This window comes from Chaetura pelagica, unplaced genomic scaffold (assembly GCF_000747805.2).
Source record: "Chaetura pelagica isolate M959 unplaced genomic scaffold, ChaPel_1.0 scaffold526, whole genome shotgun sequence".
In the NCBI taxonomy this organism is placed as follows: Eukaryota; Metazoa; Chordata; class Aves; order Apodiformes; family Apodidae; genus Chaetura; species Chaetura pelagica.
In genome coordinates, this window is record NW_009953500.1 from 23,584 (window position 1) to 29,607 (window position 6,024).

Sequence of the window (6,024 nt, forward strand, 5' to 3'; positions counted from 1 at the left end):
ACACACACACACACACACACCCCCGTGGCCTCCCCTTGCAAGCAGACTCTTAGCTTTACTTGTTCTCTTGAGATACCACCAGTGGGACTGGAGACGCTGTCGCGCTTTGTGTCAAGGGTTGTCTTAGGAGCTTTGTTGAATGCCATAAAACCACGTCTCAAGTAAAGCTAAAAGTGTCTTTTTGGCTGGTCTACCTGCACTTCCAGTTAGAGCTGGACCTGTTTGGCTTGCAGCCTCCCTCAAACACCAGCTCTCCTCCCCACATCCCTTAACCACTCTCACACCTTCCCCTAACAGCAGCAACGATAATGCTAGAGTAATTAACACACTGCATTGTCACTTTACAGTAACTGGTACCTATTTATGTGTGTTGGAGTCGTAGCGTGTCCGTGCTGTAGAAAGCAAACCTCTTGAAGATTGGGCTAAAGACCTCCATTAGTCTTTTACCCTGATCAAGGCTGTATTATTTCCATGAAAGTCATGGTAACTCTTAAAGCACAGGGTGCAGAATTCCAACAGCCTGTCCCGAGTCTGCACTGAGAGATACCAAGTATCTCTGTTGGTGAGCAATAATCAAAGAACCTGCTGGAGGTTAGAGGTTCTCCTTTAGCAGCTCCAGCAGAGCACGTGCCTGGAAATAATTGGGGACTCAGGGTCTAATCCCATTTCCCGACCTCTCACACGCAGCCCGAAGTAGAGCGTAGTGATGTGACACGGACCTAGGGTTGTGTTACACCCCCAAAACCACTAGCACCCTTCCCTGGTGCATGTGTGGATACAAGGAACCACCACCACGATGGGTGGGTCCCCCCCTGCAAACACCCCCATCCCCAAACGGTGTGGGCCTCGTGTCTGCACGTGGCGCGGTGAGTTTGGTTTGCTTTTTGTCTGTGAAATAGTTGTGTGTCTTCAGCCTTTTAGGTGACACTCAGATTTATACACTGTATATTTATGTTTCAAGAGATCTTAAGTCTTTTTATGTACATAGTCTTGGGGGGGGTTATATTGCTTTAGTTTTGACTTCACCTTTTAATGGCATTTAAGAACAGTACAAAGTACTTCTCTTTTTTTTTTGCCCCTTGTGTTTTTTTGTTTTTTGTTTTTTTTAAATTCTCCTGGGGGTTAGACTGGAGAAAGAGACCCAAATTCCTGAGAAGAGTTTCACAAGAGGTTTGGGCATTCTGAATTGATCACCAGAACAGAAGGGACACCAGAAAGCCAGGGACATGATGCACGGGGAGCAGCAGGGCCCTGCAGTGAAGCTTTCAGAATCTGGCTGGTTTTAACCTGGAGTTTATTTTGTGCCCCTGCTATTGCACCATGGGCTGAAATGACCCAGGGCTCTGAAATTCCAGTGATGTACAAAAAAATTAATAATAATAATTCCCACCAACGGACCTTCAGTTTGGAGGATAGAGTTTTTGTCTATTTTTATGTATATTTTTATACTGCTTGGGGTAACCTCATTACCAAAAGTCTCTCTTCTACGTTGGGGGGTCAAGTTCAGTAGCACAATTTTAAAGCAAAATTAATCTTTGGGCATTTTGAACGCCTTTTTTTTATATATATATATATAAGCCTCAAGACAATGATAACAAAATCTGTGTATAGAAACGATGTAAGAAACCAAGTTTAGTGGAAGTGTCAGAAAATGTGAAATAAATTTCTGGAAGGTGATACAGAAATCCTCTCACATGGTACCCAGCAGTTGTGTGTGATTCTTTCCTGAGACCAACATTTTTTGCCTACTGAAAAATGGCAGCAGGAACGTTCTTACCTGCTGCACGTTGCAGAAGGTCACATCAGTGGATGCATTTTTAAGCTCTTATCCAGCTGTACCCCTTTGGAAATACCTAGTGTCCTCATCAGTTAGTGAGCTGCATTTCCTACACCTGTAGTTCTGGGGAGGGAGAGTGGGAGATTGGGACTATGGGGCAGCCCTGGTTTTGTAGGTGATCCAGGCTCCAGTTCAGGAAGTTGTTGGAGCAGGCGACTAAAAGGGTGAGAAGGAAACATGGGTAGTTAAGTACCTGGTTAGCAAGGACAGGTGGAGCAGGATAACCTTGCTCCCCTTGCCTTTCTTTGCAGCAAAGGCTGGGCTGTAACTTGGCAGCAGCAGGAAGGAGGAGCCCTGAGCTTGCAGGGTAGTGGAGAGTTGCTGAGCTCTGTCTCCTCTCCTGGAACAAAGGAACAAAGTGAGCTGGAGGTGCTTCTGGTCCATCCCTCAGCACCAGGTCTGGGGGGTGTCAGCAGCAGCTCTGCAGGCCTGACCAAGTGAGGGAGACATGTCCTGCAGCTGGAGGATATGGATCTCAACTTTGTGAAGTCAGGGAGGGTTTTTGGCTGGGCTGGCTCAGGTGGATAACCCACCTAGATATCCACGAGGCTCCCAGAATGCCAGACAGCTTCTGCTTCCCCTTTGCTTTGGCTCAGAAGGGTCTGAGATGAGATGTTCCTGGTTGAAAAGCAATACTTGAAGCATTACAAGACACCCGTGTTAACCTGTGTCTGCAGGTGCCCCTGGGCCTAAGAAAGGGTTTTATGGAACACTTGGAGAAGTTTGTGCTCCTTGTTGTCTCAAAGGGGGTGAGCACCAGAGATGTTTGCTGGACAGTCTGATTGTAACTTCAGTGGGACTGGAACCTCACAGCACAGTGGTGCCATGGGATGTTATGTGAATGTGTTGAAAATGAAGAAGGGAAGATTAAATTGTAACTATTGATATGAAGGGAAGATCAAATTATTCTATGTAGGGAGAGATGGACAGACTGAGCAACTTGGCTTGCGCAGGCTGCCTCTTCTCCCCCAGTAAGAAGTGCTGCTTTGTGGATTTAGGATGGCTTTTGTTTTGCTTGGTTATTCCCATTAGGATGCATTTTCTTTGCACTTCTGGTGTTGTGCTGGCATGTTCTCTGGCCACACAGTCAGCAGGAGAACAGGGTCTTCCACTGTTGTCAACTGCTACGCCAGAGACACTGACCTTTCCTTCCTGGCAAACCTCTCTACTTTGGACAGGATTTTATTGTTACTACTATATTTTGTAAGAAATTAAATAAATGTGTATATATATATCTATACAAGTAGCAAATTACCGAGCCTTGCAAGAGGAATTTGCCTCTTCCCTTCTTGGAGTGAAGGGAGAAGCATCATATTCAGTCACTTGAGATTTATGAGGAGCATCTGAGAGGCATAGATCTCTGGCCTGGAAGCAGCACAGAGGGATTTTGACCAGAGATAGCTTGGTGCCTCTGTGCTACACTGTCCCTTATCAGGCAATCCAAAGGTTATCTGATAGATAAGAGGGTGAAAAGGTCCAGGGCGTGGGAGGGGACAGGTGTAAAACAGTGACAAAACCCACAAGTCCCCATGCAATGGGTAGTGAGGTAGGAGACAGCAACAAAACAAACTGGAATAGGGGGAGTCTTGATCCCCCCAACCTCACCACAACCTCCTCCCAGCAGGTAAGAGAGGAAAATACCTTCATTTGACAGATTATTTTGCTTGCTCAGGTAAAAAAGCGGTCACTGGAGGATATTCCTGGTCACAGGGTAATCTGGAGTAAGAAAGGGTCAAATTCTTTACCTTGGGATATCCCTGACACCTTGGGAAGCAAAGAAAATGCATCTTGATGGGGGTGTTGGCTCCGTGAGGGGCAGGGGGAGTTAATAAAGCCAAAGACTGTTCAGCTGCTAGCAGAAATGAGTGACTGTAGATTCACCTGATGTTGTTATTTCGTGTTTACAATATTTATTTTCAGTAATTGACTGCAATTATATTATATATAGGCTTCCTTATTTTTGTACTTTTCATACCGTTTTCCTGCGTGTGGTGTTGTACTTCTCAGCTCCCCTTTGCCACGATTGCTGCTCCTAGTCAGTGATAAATAAAAAGAGAAACAAAACCAACCAACTTTTCCTGGGCAAGTTGTGATGTGTTTGGGCTTCTGGGCTCTCCTCTTTCCTGCACTGAGCCACTCCTGAGCCATCCCTTTGGAAGGGCACCACTGCCCGATCCCAAATCCCCAATCCTGTCCACTGGTACGAAGGACCTAATCTGGGAAGGGATTTGTTCCTTTGCACCAAGTCCCTTCACAAGCAGGAGGGTGGGGGAGGGCACAGGTAGGACCAGGACACCCAGAGGACAAGGGAAGGAGTTGTTCATGTCTGGGAGAAAAAAAAGAATCTCAAGATGAGTCTAGTGTGAGCTCTTGCTTCAACATCCTCAGCATGCTGCAGGGGTGGTGGCTCCCCAGCAAGGGCAGATGTGTCCAGGGGTGCCCAGGCCAGGGCTGTGGGTGGCCCTGGGAGCCAGCAGGGCACCAGGGCAGGATTTGGATGGGAATCACAGAATTGCTGGAGTTGGAAGGGACCTCTAGAGATCATCTAGTCCAATTCTAGTCTAGAATGGGAGGTGCTAAAACCCTCAGCACAAATCAGGAGCCCTGTGGCAGCTCAACCCACCACCAAAGCTTAGGTTTCAACACTGGCATTCCATAAAAAAGTAGGTATTTTATTGTACCTGTTCTCTTCTACTGTTAACAAGCAGTCCAGTTTTCCTTCCTCTGCATCAGTGACAGTTTTAAAGACCTGGTAATTCTAGTTAAAAAAACAAAAACTGTTTACTTAAGTATCTAAATACTACTCTTGAAGCTGCAGCAGATTGAACACCTCAAAATATTTCTGCTTCCAAAGAAGTATGAGACAGTGCAAGGATTACACAGAGGTGCATCCACAAGCCAAATCCAATAGAAAAAGCTATTAAAGGATAGACAGTGGTCAGTATTCCACTCAAAATCATTTATTGACAAGTTATCACTTTTTTTTCCACCCTGCCTACCATTTTTATCCTCGTTATAAAGTACAAATGGTTTGATACTTTTCTGACAACGTTAAAAAAATAGGCTACTAAAGAGGCAAAATTTCCACTTGGAATCCAAAGAATCCTGATGTAAGAAGTCAAAATTGCAACAGACAAACATAAAACCCAACACACACAAAGAAGGAATACAGTGTACCTCTTACACTTGACTCATTCATCAAACCAACTGAAAAGGAGTCCCTTGTTCCCAGCTCTTCCTTTGGATCCTGTGACCGTGCTTAACTGATGTGAAGTTTGTGTTAACACAGACAACTCAAAAGGCACTGGAAGGTCACAAGTTCCTGAGCTAAAAGGGGATATATTCCCAATGTAACTATTAAAACAAGTCACAAAAAAACCCAAAACAATGTTTAAAAATTGGTATTTGGTTCATGTGAGTATTTACTATATTAACCAGAATCCTGGCTGAAAGCTGCTGCTGCAGAGCAGGCTCAAATGATGGTGTGAGTACATCAGAGTATTTTCAGTATGTGGAAAAAAATACTTCACTTACAAGCATCCTTAGTAGCAAGTTCAGGTGCTAAAAAAAGAGAAGAGATATTTGCTGCAACATTAAAAAAAGCTCAGGAAAAAGGTATATCTATGGATGCAATAAAGGCTTAAAACCAAGCAGGGTTTGACAGCCTGAATGGATAAATAACTAACAAAAGTCAATGGGCAACATTTACACAGATGTATTTGGCCCATTGGAAAAGGACCACAAAAGTAAGGAAAATATGGATCTGGTATTTACAGATCAGTTATTAAAAAAACAAAAAATGAACAACACACTAACAGAAACCCACACGTCCTACAACGTGTGCTCAGAATCTTGACGGGGAAGTTCGTAAGATGTCACACCCACAAATTCCCCATCTCCAATTTGGCTCAGTTTTCACCCATAAAAAGAGAAGCGTAACACTGCTCAACCACGGAATGGCTCCTGTCTGAAGAACAGAAATACAAATAGATGAAAAGGAGAGGACTAGTTTTGGCCTATATAATTTCTGATCTTTTCTTCAGATATGCATAGGAGTATACTAAGGCCATGGATCTATTTGCTACATGTAAGGCCTTGGTTGTTGTCAAAGCTCTCTGTGTCAGCAGGGCATTGAAATTCAAGCAGGCATAGAGAGGTGTGCAAGTGCTACTGGGGGCTGCTGGAGA